Source organism: Piliocolobus tephrosceles, chromosome 13 (assembly GCF_002776525.5).
Source record: "Piliocolobus tephrosceles isolate RC106 chromosome 13, ASM277652v3, whole genome shotgun sequence".
Classification (NCBI taxonomy): Eukaryota; Metazoa; Chordata; class Mammalia; order Primates; family Cercopithecidae; genus Piliocolobus; species Piliocolobus tephrosceles.
The window spans coordinates 24,407,677-24,426,792 of record NC_045446.1 but is presented as its reverse complement, the minus strand read 5'-3'; the positions used below and the strand labels follow the sequence as shown (position 1 = coordinate 24,426,792).

Genomic DNA, 19,116 nt, shown 5'->3' with positions numbered 1-19,116 from the left:
CCATGCTGGGCTTTTTTTTTTTTTTTTTTTTTTTTTTTTGAGACGGAGTCTGGCTCTGTCGCCCAGGCTGGAGTGCTGTGGCCGGATCTCAGCTCACTGCAAGCTCTGCCTCCCGGGTTTATGTCATTCTCCTGCCTCAGCCTCCCGAGTAGCTGGGACTACAGGCGCCCGCCACCTCGCCCGGCTAGTTTTTGTATTTTTTAGTAGAGACGGGGTTTCATCGTATTAGCCAGGATGGTCTCGATCTCCTGACCTCGTGATCCGCCCGTCTCGGCCTCCCAAAGTGCTGGGATTACAAGCTTGAGCCACCGCACACGGCCTTTTTTTTTTTGTATTTTTAGTAGAGACGGGGTTTCACTGTGTTAGCCAGGAGGGTCTTGATCTCCTGACCTCGTGACCTGCCCGCCTCAGCCTCCTGAAGTGCTGGGATTACAGGCATGAGCCACCACACCCGGCCCATCCAGAGAGACTTTTCTTACCTACTCTCTTCAATCCCAAGGCTACCAAGATGATCTGTGAGGGCATGGAAGAAAAATACTAAAACTTCTATTTGTAATTAACTTTCATCTAAGAGCTAGTAAAGAAATTCAGCTTCACCAGTTTTGTAATGTTGCCATGCATCATATAACTTATGGAGGAATCCTGGGGAAAAGTGGGAGTTCCAGAACAGAGGGCTTGCCTGCAGCACCATTACTTGATCGCACTTTCAGTACACTGTGACATATTGTTATTTCTGTGTGGCAGGATAATTGGCTTTAGAGATTATATTACTTAGTTTTAACTGAACTAGCACTCACCAAATGGACATAGTAGCTTAAGGTTCTTCCAAAGATAACATGGAATCAATATTCTTTTTGTTTTGTTTTTGATTTTGCTTTTGTTGAGAATCAATATTCTAATAATAAGGCAAGTATAAGCATACAACAACAAAAAAAGATAGAGCTATCATTTTTATCTCCAATATGAGCTCTTTGAAACAACAAAATTTTAATTTAAAGAAGTGTTTATTTTGATTAAACCTGTACACCTATGTATGCACGTGGGCACGTGTGTGTGTGTGTGTGTGTGTGTATGTGAGAATAGGAACTATCACTTTTACCAGTAATCATGTCCTATCAGACTCTTGTCCTAGCTGCACTGTCACACTTCCTCTTCCTAGTAACCTAGTAATGAATTCACCACGTGTCAATCAACATCGCTGACTGATATCTGGATTTTTATTTTTATTTTTTTGCTTTTTCTCTTCACTTCACCCCTTTTCTCTAGCCAGCAACATCGGCATATTGTCGCACAAAGTCATTGCCTCATTTATCCCTGAAATTGAGAATTACATTTCCACATGTCCCTTCAGATCCAAAAAGAATGACCTGGAAACAGGATTGCAAGAGACTACCCTCTCCTTGCCTCCTTTCCTTCTTCTTGACCAAAAGTGTCTTCCTATCACATTCATTAGAAAGAGGAGTTAATATCTATTGGGTTTTAGCCTTAAAAGCTGTGAATATAGGATCCAAATTAAGAACAATGGAGTTGGAAATTTTAATTATAAAAAGGACCCTGGGGAATTAGGTAAAACCTCAGCTTCTTCATTCACTATATTAAAGATCTCTCCTTTTTCCTAACCTATAAAATGTGTGTGGTAGCATCTGTCTTTCCTTTCTCATTGTTATCAGGATAACTTGAGATAGTTTATGAATCGTAAGATCATTTTAAACTATAAGTATTAGATAGACTTTGGGGATCAATCATTTTCAAACTTTGAATTCACACAAAACCAAAACAAATCAGAAAAGTGAGGGGAGGAAAGGAGACAAAGAGATCAAAAAACAAGGTGTGCTTTCCATGACAGGCACTAACTTACATACACAGTTTTATTTCACTCTCACAACAACCCCATGAAGAACATTAGGAGCCAGATGCTCTGTAAGTTTGTCACTTAACCCAGATCACACAATTATTACTGTCCAAACCCACCTCCTTTTAGCCACTGTACTGTGTAGACATATCTTCTGCTAGCTATGTAAATTTGGATAAGTGATTTTTTTTTTCTTTTTTCCTTTTTTTTTTCAGAGACAGAGTCTTGCCTGCCACTCAGGCTAGAGTGCAATAGTGTGATCATAGCTCACTGTAACCTTGAACTTCTGGGCTCAAGTGATCCTCTACCTCAGCCTCCCTTCAAAGTAGCTGGACTATAAGTGCATGCTACCACACCTGGTTGCTTTTAAAATTTTTTATAGAGATGGGGTCTTGCTATGTTGTCCAAGCTGAATGACATATTCTTTTGGCAACTTGTTTTCCTCATTTCTAAAGGGATGAAGACTAGCACTACTACGATGATGTACTAGCTGTAGTTTCACATCTAATCCTAACCAAACCTCATGGCTTAGAAGTGCTCCTATCAATTTTGTCTTTGAGCAACCAAGACAAAGCATTAAAGTACCATGTTTAAGGTTTTACAGCCACTCTGTGGTGGGGCCTGAACTTGAACTGCCAGCTCCAGATTCATTTTCCTTCCACATGCTATCTGGCAGTGAATTCTGTAGGGTTAACTAGAAAACATCAGTAAAAGTACATAGCAAAATATATGTTGCACAGTAGGTACTCAATATATAGTACATTTTATCTTTCCTAAGTAAATTCTTACTTTCTCTTGAATTATGATCAGCACACAGTTTTTATTCTCCGGGAGGAAAATAAGGAATCGGGAGAAATATCAGTCTGGGTTGAATAAATAAAGAGCAAGCCACAGCTGGATATGAATGTGGATTATGATACACAGACTACAAACTTTCAAGTGACAGCCAAGAGTTCCTTCTTACCAATGTGTGCTATCTTAGTAAACTTCACTCCCAATTCTTTCATTTTTGAAGAAAAACATTTCCAGCTAATAACACAATTACACTTAAGTGTCAGAGCCCATTTGAGTATTATTGCATTTGTTAAATCTAACTAAGTCCAAATTACTTCCTCATTGCTAATAAGAGAAAGAGAGGGAGGAAGAAGAGGAGGAGGTGAGAACTGAGGGGAAAATAGTTTCGGAGGGTTAAAGGAAGAAAAGACACATATACAGAGTACTAGAGAGAAAAACAGCGAGCTGCATATAGCCTCAAGTCCAATAAATGTCAGTTAAACTTGCTGCTCACAGTTTCTATGGAAACCCCTTAAGTTAGGAGTGGAACACAGACATTTTTTGGACTGCAATTCACAAGCTGTTTATTTAATTATGATGAAACATGAGACGGCTAGGGACAATACTATTATCATACTGATAGCATTTAGAATTCAACAAATAGGTATGGCAAAATAAAAAGTTGATTTCTTTGTTTAAATCATTAACTCCATGTGCATTGCACGCGAATAAAACTCATCTTGTTTTTTTTTTTTTTTTTTTTTTTTTATGGGACTTCACACATTATTTCCTTCAGGCGAACCCCAAATTAGTCAAATGACATTCATTAAAGGGAATTCTTCAGAGGCCTCATGCCAATTCTACCCCCACATGCTCAGTGAACAAAACCAAGGTCACAGCGTATTTTCAATTAAACCCAAGATAGCACCAAAGTGCAGCACAGCTGGGAAAACAAGTACATTATTGCCCCATAGATCATTTGTGAGCAATGAATAGGGCTCTGGTGTTTTTCTGTTTTATAGGTATTTGAATATAAAACTAAAGAAAATCGCTTCAGATTAGCTTTTGCCTTCCAAAATAAACAACTACTTTTAGGACATTACTCCTGGGGGTCTGAAGAAACATGATGTTAAGCCATCACTGTTCTGTCTCTGATGGTTGAAAATCACTTGCTTAGGTATTAATTTGGCTGCAGGAAACCATCTAATTGATGAACTCATTTGCACCTTTGTTTTTTCACTAGACAAACGTAGTTTTCCTCCCATTATGTGTCAGTCACTGTACCAGGGACAAGGGAGACAAGAAGGCTAAACTCCAGTTCCTGCCTTAATAATAAAGTTTTTGGAAGGAAGTGCATTAATTTTGTCAAATATTTATAAAGGGCCAACTATGGCTCATAGGTACTAAGCAGCTAAATAAGTTAGAATCCTGCCTTCAAGGAGATTACAATTTAATGACGATACAATAAATCACAGAGCAAAGAGTCAGTGTTCCTGCCTCCTGCTACCTCCTCATCTTATCTCTCTGAAGATAGGACTACCACTCATGGGAACTATGCTACACAAGGTAAATACGTTTATGTGTATGGGATGGTTTGCTGGTGGATGGTGGTGTAAAGAGGGAGCTTCAGAAATATTGCCACGGGAGAACCACATTTCCAGTTCCGTCCATAATCCACTAATACTCTTATAAAATATTTAGCCCATAAAGTATGACTGAATGAGGAAACACTCACCAGATAAGTGAATCCCAAGGAAAGTCATCTCTTGAGTCAAGCAGGGAACATGAGGCTGTTTCTAAAGTGGCAAAGAGAAACACAAGAAATTTGCAAATATGACTCAGTGGATATGTCTTTTCTACTATATTGCAGCTTATATTTTGAAATTCAGTAGTGGTTTGCAGTAGCTGGACTTCCCACAAATTGCTCGTGCTAGCAAAACCAGTCGTTGCCATTATCAGATTTGACAGTGTTTAATGAGTCATTTCATATTAGCTGCAGTTGTAGTGTTCAGCATACCGTGGGAAAGATTTAGTATGAATCATCACCCACCTAGCGCTCCACTGGGGTCTCTATGCTGTAAATAGGCAGTGCGTTTGCCAATCTAAAAAAAAAAAAAAAAAAAAAAAAAAAAAAAAAAAAAAAAGAAGAAGAAGAAAATAAAAGCATCTATTAGAATAATTCAGAACAATTCTTGATCTGCCACCACCACAACCACTACCACAGACACCACTGATGACATTTATTGAATTGCCACTGTATTTTAACACTATCCTGGGCAGAAAGCCAAAGCAACTCTCTTAACTACTGGCCATTTTGAACAATGCATTTTATAATGCCAATAAAAAAATGCATTTGGATTCAGAAGAAATGTAGTCTATACTTGGTTCTGACTTATTAGATACATGACCTTAAGTAAGTCACATTTTCTCTCTGATCTAGTGTCCTGATCAGAACCGCATCATAAGATTAAATCAGATAATGCATTATAATGATGGATAGGAAACAGTTAAATAGAAAACTCCATTATTAAAGTCAAATGGGATGTTAAGAGTTTGACACAGGCATCTGCTGCAAACTCTATTTGGGATTGCCCACCACCACATCCCCAAACAAGAAAGATATAAAATCTTTCCTCGCCCTACACATCTCTCATCTTACCCCACCACTCCTGTGGCACTGGCAGAATAAAAATTAGAATCTGAGACTGAGGGAATGCACAGTACTTAAAGCAAAGAGATCCTAAGAGATAGAGCTCACATTTTACAAAGTATAATGAAGTAAAAGAAACTTTCTGTAATTCCAACAAATGCAGGTCATCCAATGTTGGAAATATAGTTGGTATGGACTGTACAAAGAGGAGACCCAGAGCAACTGCAGATATAAAGATCCCTCACAATTAGTAATCAAGATCAAGGGACTGACATGGATATTAAAATCACCAAGAAGCCTATCAAGAGTTAGTATGGAGAGAACAACAGGGAGGCAGATGTTAAAATCTTCAAGTGACAAGGAGGAGTGAAGCCCACGGCTATGGCTGACTCCAGCAAAAAGTTGTTAGCAGGTGGTATAATCTGACAGTGTAAGCTTCACAGCTGGGCATTTTACTGTATTAGATGATTTTGTTTGGAACAGACAATGTAAATAAAAATGCTTTTTGAATGTCATAGCAATATATCACTAATGAATGTTATTATTACACAAGTAAAACTGAATATGATCAAAATTTATTTTAGAGATGATCTGTGGATTTTCTGTCCACAGGTTTAAAATAAATGGATAACTCAGCCAGGCGCAGTGGCTCACACCTGTAATCCCAGCACTCTGGGAGGCCGAGGTGGGTGGATTACCGATGTCAGGAGTTCAAGACCAGCCTGATCAACATGGTGAAACCCTGTCTCCATTAAAAATACAAAAATTAGCCAGTATGGTGGCACCGCCTGTAGTCCCAGCTACTTGGGAGGCTGAGGCAGGAGAATGGCTTGGACTTGGTAGGTGGAGGTGGCAGAGAGCCAAGATCATGCCACCGCACTGTAGTCTGGGTGACACAGACATGGTGAGATTCAAAAAAAAAAAAGAGAAAAAAATCTCAATCTTATAAAATGTTTTCCCATATCTCATGGTTTCAAGAAGTATTAACTACTCTTCAACAGGATATATGAAATATGAATTGGAATGTAATGTGCCTGAGATTTATGACTTTAGAGGAAGGCCATAGGTAACAATTAGTGTGTTAGAGAGGCAAAGAAAAGGCGGGAAGTGAAAACATGTTTATTGCTAAATCAAATAGCCAGTTCTCAATTTTCATATTAGGCAAAAATTGTTAATGTTTGACATAATGATCACTCTGTCCTTTATGAAACACCTTTTTCACTTGATTCCTATGAAACAACTCCCTTGCCTCTCTTCTTGCCTCAGTGATAACTCTGCTCAACATCCACTGCTAGTTGTGTCTTGTCTCACAGGCCAATGAACCTTGGAGCGCCCCAGGTCTCAAATCAGTAGACCTCTTATTCATCTACACACACTCTCTAGGTGATCGTATAATGCTTTTAAACACCATCTATAAAACTGAAGACCACCAAACTTAAATCTCCAGCAGACTCGCAGACTTGTATGTACTACTGCTTATTCAAGGCCTCCACTTGGAGGATTCAAAAATCAACCTGTCTACAGTCACACTTTTCATTTTGATTTAACTCGACAAAGACTTTTTCTAATGGCAGTTGCATTCATTCATTCATACAACTAACCATTTTAAGCTCTTACTGTGTGCCAAGCACCATTTCAGGAATGATTTTTCTAGTAGCTCAGGCCAATGTCTACCTTGAAACTTTTTTTTAGTCTCATACATTCTCTGTTTGGATTGTGTCACCTCTATACCTTATCACCTTCATATCCTATCACCCATGTATTGGAAATTCTGTGTATCAGTATTCTGTTTTTTTCTCCAAACACATCTATTGTTTTGTCTTGGTCCAATTTCTATCTGGATAACTGGAGTATTCCATAGCCTCGTCCAATATCTGGGTTTCCTGCTTCTAATTTCTCCACACAGTGGAGGGATCCTATTTGAATTAGAGTCAGATCATATTCCTTCTCAATGCTCAATGGCTTCTCACAACACTCAGAGTAATATTAAAGTCCTAATAGCCATTCATAATTTTTTTTCCTGCATCTCTCCTGCTTGTTTGATCTCATTTTCCTACAACTATCGCTCATATTCACTCCACTCTGACCGCCACACTGGCTCCTGATTGTTTCTCCTGCACAGCAAGCATAGTGCTTTCTCAGGAACCCTGCACATGCTGTTGGTCTGCCTGGAATGTCCTTCATCCAGACAGACCTATACCTATGCCTGCACTCCATGACAATAGTGCCACCTTTCATGCAAATACCTGTATACTTTGCTTCTTCACTTCCTTCAGGGCTCTGATAAACTTGCTCACAGAGGTCTTCCCTGGTTATGCTGCTTAAAACATAACCACCCTTGTTCTCATCATTCTCTGTCCCCTTATTCTGTTTTATTTCTGTTGATAAAACATCTCAAAAGTAGAGATAACATGTACATATTTATTTTCTGTCTCCTCCAACTAAAATATGAGTGCCCAGGATATGGAGTTTATATGATTTGTTTATTGATGAATCTCCAAAAGTAGCCCGATTTTATAGGTGAGGAAACTAAAGCTCAGAGAGATGAGTGCCTTCCTTGAGGGCTTTTCTGGAGAAAATGGGGATTACTAAGTAGGAAGGAGCGTATAAACATGGGGACGGTAACGATAGCTAGATCAGAGCTGTAAAAAGTACAGTAGTTAAGTTCATAAATTCTATCATCGGAGATAGTCATTTTGTGACTTGCAGGAAGTTATATAAATTTTTAGGTTTCAATTCCCTCATCTGTAAAATTAGAGTGATAATAATAGAGTCAACTTCAAAAGGTTGTTCTAAACTTGAAATGAGATGATACCCATAAACCAACAAGCCTGGCATGTCATACATTCTCTAATCATGGGAATTATTATTATCTGAGAGTTAATTTCTTTGAATTGTATGTATTTTTCTAAATTCTCCTTCATTAAAAAAAATGCTGAGCATAATTATCCATTTGCTACCAGCAGACCCTTCATTCACTATTTATTGAGCACTGCTCGAAACACTTACAAATGGCTAAACAACTCATCTACTTTTCTAAAATGATTATTTAAGGCCAAATGTGGTACTCATCCCCAAATGTATTATTAAGCCTGGACTTGGGAAAATACAAATCAAGGTGATTATCCTCCTTGATCTTTTACATAGCACTTTGTTGAAAGGTGTTGTTGAAAACAAGACTGGTAATAAGAAAGATGACGATGAAGATTGTATTTTTTGTTAATATTATAAATTATAATTTTAAAAATTGTTTCATGTGAATTATCCTATCTGACCCTCAACAAATATAGGAGGAAGGCAAACGAGATTATAATTTTCATTTTGCAGTTAAGAAAGTTAAAGTATAAGAAAGTTAAATAATGTTGTTAAGGTTTAAAAAAAAGCCCTAATATGTGATGAGTTAATATAAGAAGTCAAATATTTGAAGCCTTAGGCTAGTTATCTGCCTATTACACGGTCTTTTAACACAAGGTAAATAGGAGGTATTTTCTGCAATGAATCCTTCCAGGTTGTTTAAATTTATAGAGACTCATTCTTCTGTGTTCCTTTAACACATTGCACTTCTATGTCCATTGTGAGAAGAAGGGAAAGAACATTTATTGATCAACTATCAACCAGTGTGCTACTTTTCTATCTCATACTTGCTTGCTTATGTGTCTTTCTGACTTATTAGACTGCATGCCCCACTAGGACAGCCAACATATTCCATTCCATGGGCATGCATACACCGCAGTACCTGCTGTGTAATATGTGTTCAATAAATGTTTCTTGAATAAGATAATGAAATAGTTTATTTGGTGAAATAAGCTTACATGTAGAAAAAAGCAACTAAAGCATATCCCAAAATTTAAATTATATAATCAATTAGCATGATTACAGAGAATCTCATCAAATTGTCATCTCCTAGGTCAAAAACTGGTGACTATCAACAGTTTTATGTGGTTCAAAACAATAGTTTCCAAAGAGAAATAATGATTTTAGAAACGCCCAGTTGGCCAATCAAATTTCTAGGATCTGTGGAAATCCTTTTCGGCTTATGTCTAGTTACATAAACTTTTATGTCCCAACCAAGGGGGAAAAAGCCAATACTTTTATTTCAATGTAAATTCTTCTAACCTCAAACATTCAATTTGTGAATGGGTAATTAAAATTAAAACCGGAACAGTTCATTCAGTTACTGAGTTATAAAGGGGTCTTATCTATTGATTACCTGTAACAGGGTCTACAAGCTAGAGCAGAGAATTCATCCATTTGCCTTACCATAGCTTAAAATCCAGTCATGCTGCTGTTTGTACAATACGGAAAGATAAAGTGTCCATACTGTTTTCTCTAATATAGCAGTTTAAATATTACCACTTCTCAACAGTTCTCACTTACTCCTTTCTCATTTAACTTGCTCACAGAAAAAAAAAAAAAAACACTTTATTATTATTTTTTCCATAGTGTTTGCTTCATTTTGATATTTATCAGTATAAGGACCAGGAGGATATTCTTTTAATCAGTGCATTGCCACTGCAAAGCTTTATGCTGGGCATATACCAGGAAATGGATTGTTTAAATTAAATGCATATCTGTAGACATAGATGAAATTATAAAGGCTACCAAATCATCTCTCTAGCTGCTAGAAGTACCCTAGTTTAATAGGAGAGAGCAAAGTATATGGGGTAGGAGATGGTACATGTAAAATGTCCTTGATTTTTAAGTAACAGCGCCTGATTGACCTCTCGCTCTAACCGATCTGACTCTCCAGTCTGAAAGGACACATGATAGCTGTGCTCTCCTGAAATGTGGCGTTTATCTTCATGAGTGTAGTGATGAAGGATGGATCAGGACTGGAACAGTCATCAGTGACTTATCCCATCTCTTTTCACAAGTGAAGATAAATGACACAAAATATCAGCCACTGTGCATTATATATATTTATTCCACATTTACGCCCACAGACACAAACACACTATAGACCTTTTCCTCAACCTGATTGTTTGTCATTTTCAAAATATACACCTAACAATAACAAAAGCAAAGCTAGGGGAAAGTCAGAGAGAGTGAAAAATGCTGAAATAACTTCTATGAGACAAGCTATACCCTGTGAGGGGATGCCTCAACAGACCCTGTCTATAGGAACTCAAAAATGGCTATAAGCCTTAAAATACAATATCCACATGTCTCTGTTTCCATTAAGCTAACTTAGAAAATAGTCACAAAGAGCCCCGAAGGATGCTGTATAAAGACACTCTCCAACCTGCAGAAAATCAGGAAAATGGTGTTCCTGACGGAGTGGCTTCTAAGACCTTCCCGTCATCTAAAAATAGTCCTCCTGGTTTACATTATTCTAAAACAACATTCCTTATCCTCAGATGATATGCTTTCCTTAATTTCTGAGTTGGACTAAGACATCCTCATTAAGCTTCTTAAACTGATAATAAGGTAGACAAGGCATAAAAAGTTGAATAATGACACAATGAGGGATGGAGTTCCTGCTCAACACTGGTAGCTAGATACTGTGGGAACTGTGTCAGCCTGGCATTGGGTATAGCACTTTCTACGCTGCAGTGGTATAGCACCATCAAGAGCACACAGGATCAGATTAAGTCATTGCTTTCAAACTTAAACTTTACTTAAAGTGGGTCCTGTTGGGAAGGACCTAGTCTCCTAGATTTCATCCACTAGAAAATGGTTATGTCTAGATGATCAGAAAGCCAAGTGTTCTCTTTACCAAAGCAGTTGGGAACTGTAGCTCCTGCCTCATGTTGCAAGTGTCTGACTTTTTCCCAACTTCATTAGCCCTTCTCTCCATTTAATAGTGGGTACTGACCTCCACTTGCAGGTAGAACAAATCCTGGCCATCTTGTTAGGCCTAACTCTCACACAGTCTCATGACATCATTACTGATCTTAGGCTTCAAAAGTTCTACTCCGTACCCTATAGGACTTTGGGAAATTTTTCCAATTTGGTCCCAAGACCACACCTCCATATTTATTTCAGATCTCTTATAGGATCCCTGTCCTGTCGCGTAAATCTAGGTCTTTTTATTATAGCATATCCAATCTCCCAGTCCCTCAAAAACTAAGAACCTAGCTTGCTGCTCAAATTCCTAGATTCCAACCTTATCAATGTAACTGCCTCCAGCACTGATAGCCTTTCTTCTACATTTTTTTTCTTATTCAACATTAATTAATATCTTACTTAATAGCAGAGACTGTTCTAGACACTGGGGATTCTGCAATGAATCAGATAGTGAACACCTCTCACTTCATGGGGCTGACTTTTTGTAAGTTAAACAGATAATAAATAATTTTAAAAAAAGATGAGGTAGATATAATTGTTGAGATGAAAATAACTAAAAAACAGAATGATTGAGAGGAAACTTTATTTTTTCTTTTCCTTTTTATGTAACTTTTATTTTAAGTTTGGGGTACATGTGCAAGTTTGTTATATAGGTAAACTTATGTCATGGGGGTTGCTGTACAGATTATTTCATCACCCAGGTGTTTAGCCTAGTATTCATTAGTTATTTTTCTTGACCCTCTCCCTCCTGCCACCCTCTACCCTCTGATAGGCTACCCTCTGTGTTGTTCCCCTCTATGTGTCCATGTGTTCTCATCATTTAGCTCCCACTTATAAGTGAGAACATGCAATATTTGATTTTCTGTTCCTGTGCTACTTTGCTAAGAATAATGGCCTCCAGCTTCACCCATGTCCATGCAAAGGACATGACCTCATTCCTTCTCATGGCTGCATAGTATTCTATGGTATATATGTGCCACATTTCCTTTATCCAATCTACTGTTGATAGGCATTTAGGTTGATTCCATGTCTTTGCTATTGCGAACAGTGCTGCAATGAACATACAAAGTGCATGTGTCTTCATGGCAGAATGATTTATATTCTTTTGGGTATATATCCAGTAATGGCAGTGCTGGGTCAAATGGTGTTTCTGACTTTAGGTCTCTGAGGAATTGGCACGCTGTTTTCTACAATGGTTGAGCTAATTTACACTCCCACCAACGATATATAAGCATTTCTTATTCTTCGCAGCCTCACTGGCATCTGTCATTTTTGACTTTTTAATAACAGCCATTCTGACTGTTGTCAGATGGTATCTCACTGTGGTTTTGATTTTCATTTTTCTAATGATCAGTGGTGTTGAGCTTTTTGTCATATGCTTGTTGGCCACATGTATGTCTTTTTTTAAAAAGTGTCTGTTGATGTCCTTTGCTCACTTTTCAGTGGAGTCCTTTGTTATTTTCTTATAAATTAGTTTAAGTTCCTTATATAGATATAGATGCTGGATATTAGACCTTTGTCAGATGCATAGTTTGTAAATATTTTCTTCCATTCTGTGGGTTGTCTATTTATTCTGTTGGTAGTTTCTTTTGCTGTGCAGAAGATCCTTATTTTAATTAGATCCCATTTGTCAATCTTTGCTTTTGTTGCAACTGCTTTTGGTGTCTTCATCATTAAATCCTTGCCTGTTCCTATGGCCAGAATGGTATTGCTTAGATTGTCTTCCAGAGTTTTTATAGTTTTGTGTTTTACATTTAAGTCTTTAATCCATCTTGAGTTAATTTTTGTATATGGTGTAAGGAAGGGGTCCAGTTTCAATCTTTTGCATATGGCTAGCCAGTTACCCCAGCATTATTTATTGAATAGGGAGTCCTTTCCACATTGTTTGTTGTTGTGAGCTTTGTCAAAGATCAAATAGTTAGAGGAATGCAGCATTACTTCTGGCTTCTCTATTCTGTTCCATTAATATGTCTGTTTTTGTACCAGTACCATGCTATTTTGGTTACTGAAGCCCTGTAGTATAGTTTGAAGTTGGGTAGTGTGATGCATCCAGCTTTGTTCTTTAAATGCCTTGGCTACTTGGGCTTTTTGTGGGAGTCGGGGGGACAGGGGTTCCACATGAATTTCAAAATAATCTTTTCTAGTTCTGTGAAGAATGTCATTGACTGTTTAATCGAATATCATTTAATCTATAAGTTGCCTTTGGCAGGATAGCCATTTTAACAATAACGATTCTTCCTGTTCATGAGCGTGGAATGTTTTTCCATTTGTATATGTCATCTCTGATTTCATTGAGCAGTGTTTTGCAGTTCCCGTTGTAGAGATCTATCATCTCCCTGGTTAGCTGTATTCCTGGTGTTTTATTCTTTTTGTGGTAATTGTGAATGGGATTATGATCCTGATTTGGCTCTTGGCTTGACTGTTGTTGGTGTATAGGAATGTTAGTGATTTCTGTATATTAATTTTGTATCCTGAGACTTTGCTGAAGTTGTTTATTAACTTAAAGAGCTTTGGGGCTAAGACTATGGGATTTTCCAGACACATGATCATGTTGTCTGCAAGCAGGGATAGTTTGAGAGAAAACTTTAAATTGGTGGTCTGGTAAGGCTCCTCTGAAAAAGAGATGTGTAAATTCAAGAATGACAAGAAAGAACTTAGACATAAAAACACCTGGGAGAAAAATATTCCAGGAAGAGAGAATAGCTAACATAAAGTCTTCAATTTTTAAGGAGCATATTGTACTTAAAGAATAATAAGGGGAAGAAAGAGGCCAGTCTAGTAGATATAACAGGGGCAAGCAAAAGAGTCAAAGATGTGACTGGTGAACGTATTAGTTTCCTGCGGTTGCCACATTACCACAAACTTGATGATATAAAACAACAGAAATGTATCCTTTGCAGTTCTGGAAGCTGGAAGTCTGGAACTGAGATGCTGTCAGGGCTGTACTCCTTTCAAAAGCCCTAGGGGAGAATTCTTCCTTGCCTCTTCCAACTTTGGTGGCTCTAGGTCTTCCTTAGCTTGTGGCTACATGACTCCATTCTCTTCCTCAACTCCTAAATGGCCCTTCTTCTCTTCTCCCTATGTCTCTCCTCTGTGTGTCTCTATGAGGACATTTGTCATGTATTTGGGGTCCACCTGGATAATCCAGGATGATCTAATTTCAAGATCCTTAATTGAATTATGTACACAAAGACTGTTTTCTCCAAATAAGGTCACATCTGGCTTCTGGGGGTTAGTACGTAGATTTTTTCTGTAAAACCATTCAACATACTTCAGAGAGCTAGGCCTTGCAGGTGAGGTAAAGCAATTTCTTTGTATTCTATATGCAATGAAAAGTTCATAGAGAATTTTACATTTGAAAACAATAATTTGATTTAGACTTATTTCTTTAAAAGAGACATGGTCTTGTTCTATTGCCCAAGCTATATTGCAGTAGCATGAACATAGCTTACCACAGCCTCAAACTTCTGGGTTTAGTCTCCTGAGTAGTTGGGGTAACAGGTACACACCACCATGACTGGCTATTTTTTTTTTTAATTTTTAATTTTTGTAGATACCTGGTCTCACCATTTTGTCCAGGCTGGTCTCAAACTCCTAGGGCTCAAGAAATCCTCTTGCCTCAGCCTCCCAATGTACTAGTACAGGCATGAGCCACCATGCCCAGCCTGATTTAGACTTTCAATCTACCATTCTGACCATGTATGAGAACTAATTGAAGGGAGCAGTCGTAGATCAGTGATACATGAGAGAGATGGTTTGATCTTTGGTGGCAGCAGTAGAAATAGAAGTAGAAGATTAAGAATTTGTTATGGAGGTAGAGTTAAGATTTGCTTAGGGATTACATATGGGGGTGGTGGTGAGAGAAATAAAAAAAAAATGCCATCTGCCAACTACCAATGCAACTACCTAAATGTCATCTGCTCCTGAACTCCCCACTGCCATGCTCCATATGCCTGCAAGAGTATTTGTGTCAAGGGATCACCTCCACCTCCCTAGCTATTCTTAGACCTTTGAAAATATTATCTTCTCTGTTAATCTAGTTCTCTTTCTAGTTCTTATAGCATGCTGTGCCTTCTCTAACTTTTCCCCAAGAGGTTTCCCTGTCCAATGACAAATTTTGCTTTAAAACAAGGCTGTTCTAATTCTTTCCCACTCCAATGCAGTTTCCTGAGGCATCCAAACCACAACCCAGACAACAGACTCTGAAATGTCAAGGATTTTTGCATTTTCTTTAGATCAAGGTGATTGAAAACTCTTTGAAAACAGGACTAACAAAGTTTCAGAGCCCATTTATACAGCAATTCTTATCTCAGTGGCATGCATACACCCAGTACATAAGCCTCTATGGAACTAGAGTTTCTAGACTGTTTTTCTAGTTCAGATACCTCTTCTGGCTGGATACACAAAGAAATTTGTATCATCAAAATAATATCAATTATCATAGTTATATCTTTTCAAGAAATTATAATTTCAAGTCAAGTACAATGTGTCTCCCTTGCTAGTATGAAATTCTGATTAAGAACTCAGGCTTAAATTGTTCTAAAGTAGTTCGTGGAAGCTAGAGACAAGAAATGGAAATGTGCTACAGTTGTGCTACAGTTTATAAAGTGAAGTCTCCTTGATGAAGGCCAAATTTTCACATTGAGAAAACCATTATAATAAAATATAGCTGGAGGCCTCTACTTTTGGATTCTGGGGAAGAAACAAGGCAACATGAAATCTCTGTCATTATTTTCTGACATTAGGCTATTCCTAATTGTTGTTCCCAGAAGATACTCCAGAAAGTCTACAACTATTTATTTCTAGTAAGTGCCTGCCAAGCTTACTTTTAAGTACACTAAATTTTTCAGAATAATTTCAGCTTCAAAATTTACATTTATCGTGATGGAGGGGATCATGGCGGATGGCAAGCAGGACTAGATTGCAGCTCAGACAGAGCAGCATCCAGAGGCTTGCACTGTGAATTTGAGCTCCAGATGAACTGCAAAAACAAATTGGCAATCCCGAGAGGAAGCACAGACCCTCTGAAGGAAATGGACTGCTCCTGCAGGACCTGGGAGACACCCCAAATACTGTGAGTGCCCCATCTGTGGAAGCAGGAAAGGGAGACCCTCCTCTCCAAACACACACCCCCGCTGGAGAAGCTGAAGGTCTGTTTGCGGGAGAAGTTTCCGACTTTACCTGGAGCTCAGTCAAGTTAGAGAGCCAAGTGAAATACAGGGGCAGAGGAAATAGCAGAAAGGCCCTGGGAGCTCGCTGGGTCCCCAAGCAGCCCATTCCTGCCTGGCACCACGGGGATCCATTGGGAGGGTGACAGGAGGTACAACTCCACAGGGAGAAGGAATTCCCTAGAAGAACTTTGTTATTATTTGAAGGGAGTGAGAAGCCTCTTGGTCAGAACTCGAGGGAGGGCACAAATCTGGCATGCAGACTTCACAGGCAGGGGAAGAACTAAAGCCCTTTTCTTTTGGACCTAGCAGGCAGATAGCCTCCAGAAAGTTTTCAAGCCCCTCTCGCCCTCCGACTGGAAACACTCAGGGCTGTTGCGGGGCACAGTGGGAGTGAGACCGGCCCTTTGGTTTGTGTGGGAGCTGGGTGAGGCCTGTGATTGCCAGCTTTCCCCCACTTCCCTAACAACCTGCAGGACTCAGCAGAGGCATCCATAATCCTCCTACGTACACAACTCCAGTGACCTGGGAATTCACCCCCACCCCCAAAGCAGCCGCAGCAAGACACGCCCAAGGGGAGTCTGAGCCCAGACATGCCTAGTCCCGCCCCTACCTGATGGTCCTTTTCTATCCACCTTCATAGCAGATAACAAAGGGCATATTATATTGGGAGTTCTAGGGCCCTGCCCACCACTTGTCCCTCTCCACACTACTACAGCTGATGCTTTCTGGAAAGCACCACCTCCTGGCAGGAGGCCAATGAGCACAAAAATAAAGCATTAAAACACCAAAGCTAAGGACCCTCACAGAGTCCATTGAATCCTCTGCCACCTCCAACAGAACAGGTGCTGGTATCCACAACTGAGAGACCCACAGACAGTTCACATCACAGGACTTTGTGCAGACAACCCCCAGTACCAGCCTGGAGCTGGGCAGACTTGCTGGGTGGCTAGACCCAGAAGAGAGACAACAATCACTGCAGTTTGGCTCACAGGAAGCCACATCCATAGGAGAAGGGGGAGAGTACTATGTAAACGGAACACCCCATGGGACAAAAGAATCTGAATAACAGCCTTCAGCCTTAGATCTTCCCTTTGACAGAGCTTACCCAAGAGCTTACCCAAATAAGAAGGAGCCAGAAAACCAACCCTGGTAATAGGACAAAACAAGGCTCTTCAACACTCCCCGAAAATCAGACTAGTTCACCAGCAATGGATCCAAACCAATAAAAATCCCTGATTTACCTGAAAAGGAATTCAGGAGGTTAGTTATTAAGCTAATCAGGGAGGGACCAGAGAAAGATGGAGCCTAATGCAAGGAAATCCAAAAAATGATACAAGAATTGAAGGGAGAAATATTCAATGAAATAGATACCTTAAAGAGAAAACACAATAAAAAATTCAGGAATCTTTGGACACACTTTTAGAAATGAAAAATGCTCTGGAAATTCTCAGAAATAGAATTGAACAAGTAGAAGAAAGAAATTCAGAGTTCGAAGACAATGTCTTCAGATTAACCCCATCCAACAAAGATAAAGAAAAAATAATAAGAAGAGAGGAATAAAGCTTCCAAGAAGACTGGGATTATGTTAAACAACAAAACCTAAGAATAATCCATGTTCCTGAGGAAGAAGAGAATTCTAAAAGCTTGGAAAATGTATTTGGGGAAATAGTTGAGGAAAACCTCCCTGGCCTAGCTAGAGACCTGGACATCCAAATACAAGAAGCACAAAGAACACTTGGGAAATTCATTGCAAAAAGATCTTTGCCTAGGCACAATGTCATCAGGTTACCCAAAGTGGAGACAAAGGAAAGAATCTTAAGAGTGTGACACAGAAGCACCAAGTAACCGATAAAGGAAAACCTATCAGATTAACAGCAGATTTCTCAGCATAAACCCTACAAGCTAAAAGGGATTGGGATCCTATCGTCACCCTTCTCAAACAAAGCAACTATCAGCCAAGAAGTTTGTATCCAGCAAAACTAAGCATCACCAGCAAAAGCATCATGCATGAAGGAAAGATATAGTTGTTTTCAGACAAACAAATGCTGAAAGAATTCACCATTACCATTTGCCTATAAAACAAAAATACAAGCTAAAAAGCAAAAGAAAAAAAAACAAAAAACAAAGTACACAGGCAACAAAGAACATGATGAATGCAACAGTACCTCACATTTCAATACTAACATTAAATGTAAATGGCCTAAATGCTCCACTTAAAAGATACAGAACTGCAGAATGGATAAGAACTCACAAACCAACTATTTTCTGCCTTCAAGAGACTCACTTAACACATAAAGACTCACATAAATTTAAAGTAAAGGGGTGGAAAAAGGCATTTCGTGCAAATGGACACCAAAACTGAGTTGGGGTAGCTATTCCTATAGCAGATAAAACAAACTTTAAAGCAACAATGGTTAAAAGAGGCAAAGAGGGACATTATATAATGGTAAAAGTCCTTGCCCCACAGGAAAATATCACAATCCTAAACATATATGCAACTAACACTGGAGCTCCCAAATTTATAAAACAATTACTAATAGACCTAAGAAATGAGATAGACAGCAACACAATAATAGTAGGAGACTTCAATACTCCACTGACAGCACTAGTCAGGTTATTAAGACAGAAAGTCAAAAAATAAACAATGGATTTAAACTATACCTTGGAACAAATGGACTTAACAGATATATACAGAACATTTCTTTTTTTTTTCTTTTGAGATGGAGTCTTGCTCTGTCACCCAGACTGGAGTGCAGTGGCCAGATCTCAGCTCAGTGCAAGCTCTGCCTCCTGGGTTTATGCCATTCTCCTGCCTCAGCCTCCCGAGTAGATGGGACTATAGGCATCCGCCACAATGCCCTGCTAGTGTTTTTTTTTTTTTT

The 19,116-nt window shown here is 38.8% G+C and overlaps 1 protein-coding gene across 4 annotated transcripts in view; it reads right to left on the bottom strand.

The window, feature by feature from the left end:
• Nucleotides 1–19,116, bottom strand: part of LRRC4C (leucine rich repeat containing 4C) — a 1,306,046-nt gene that overhangs the window by 22,554 nt on the left and 1,264,376 nt on the right. For 3 of the 4 annotated variants that reach the window (XM_023185520.1, XM_023185519.2, XM_023185522.2), the window contains one exon: nt 4,677–4,728. The exons of the other annotated variant lie outside the window; for it this stretch is intronic. The gene's annotated coding sequence lies outside the window, so the exon portion shown is untranslated. The remainder of the gene's footprint in view (nt 1–4,676; nt 4,729–19,116) is intronic. 4 annotated transcript variants of the gene reach the window in all.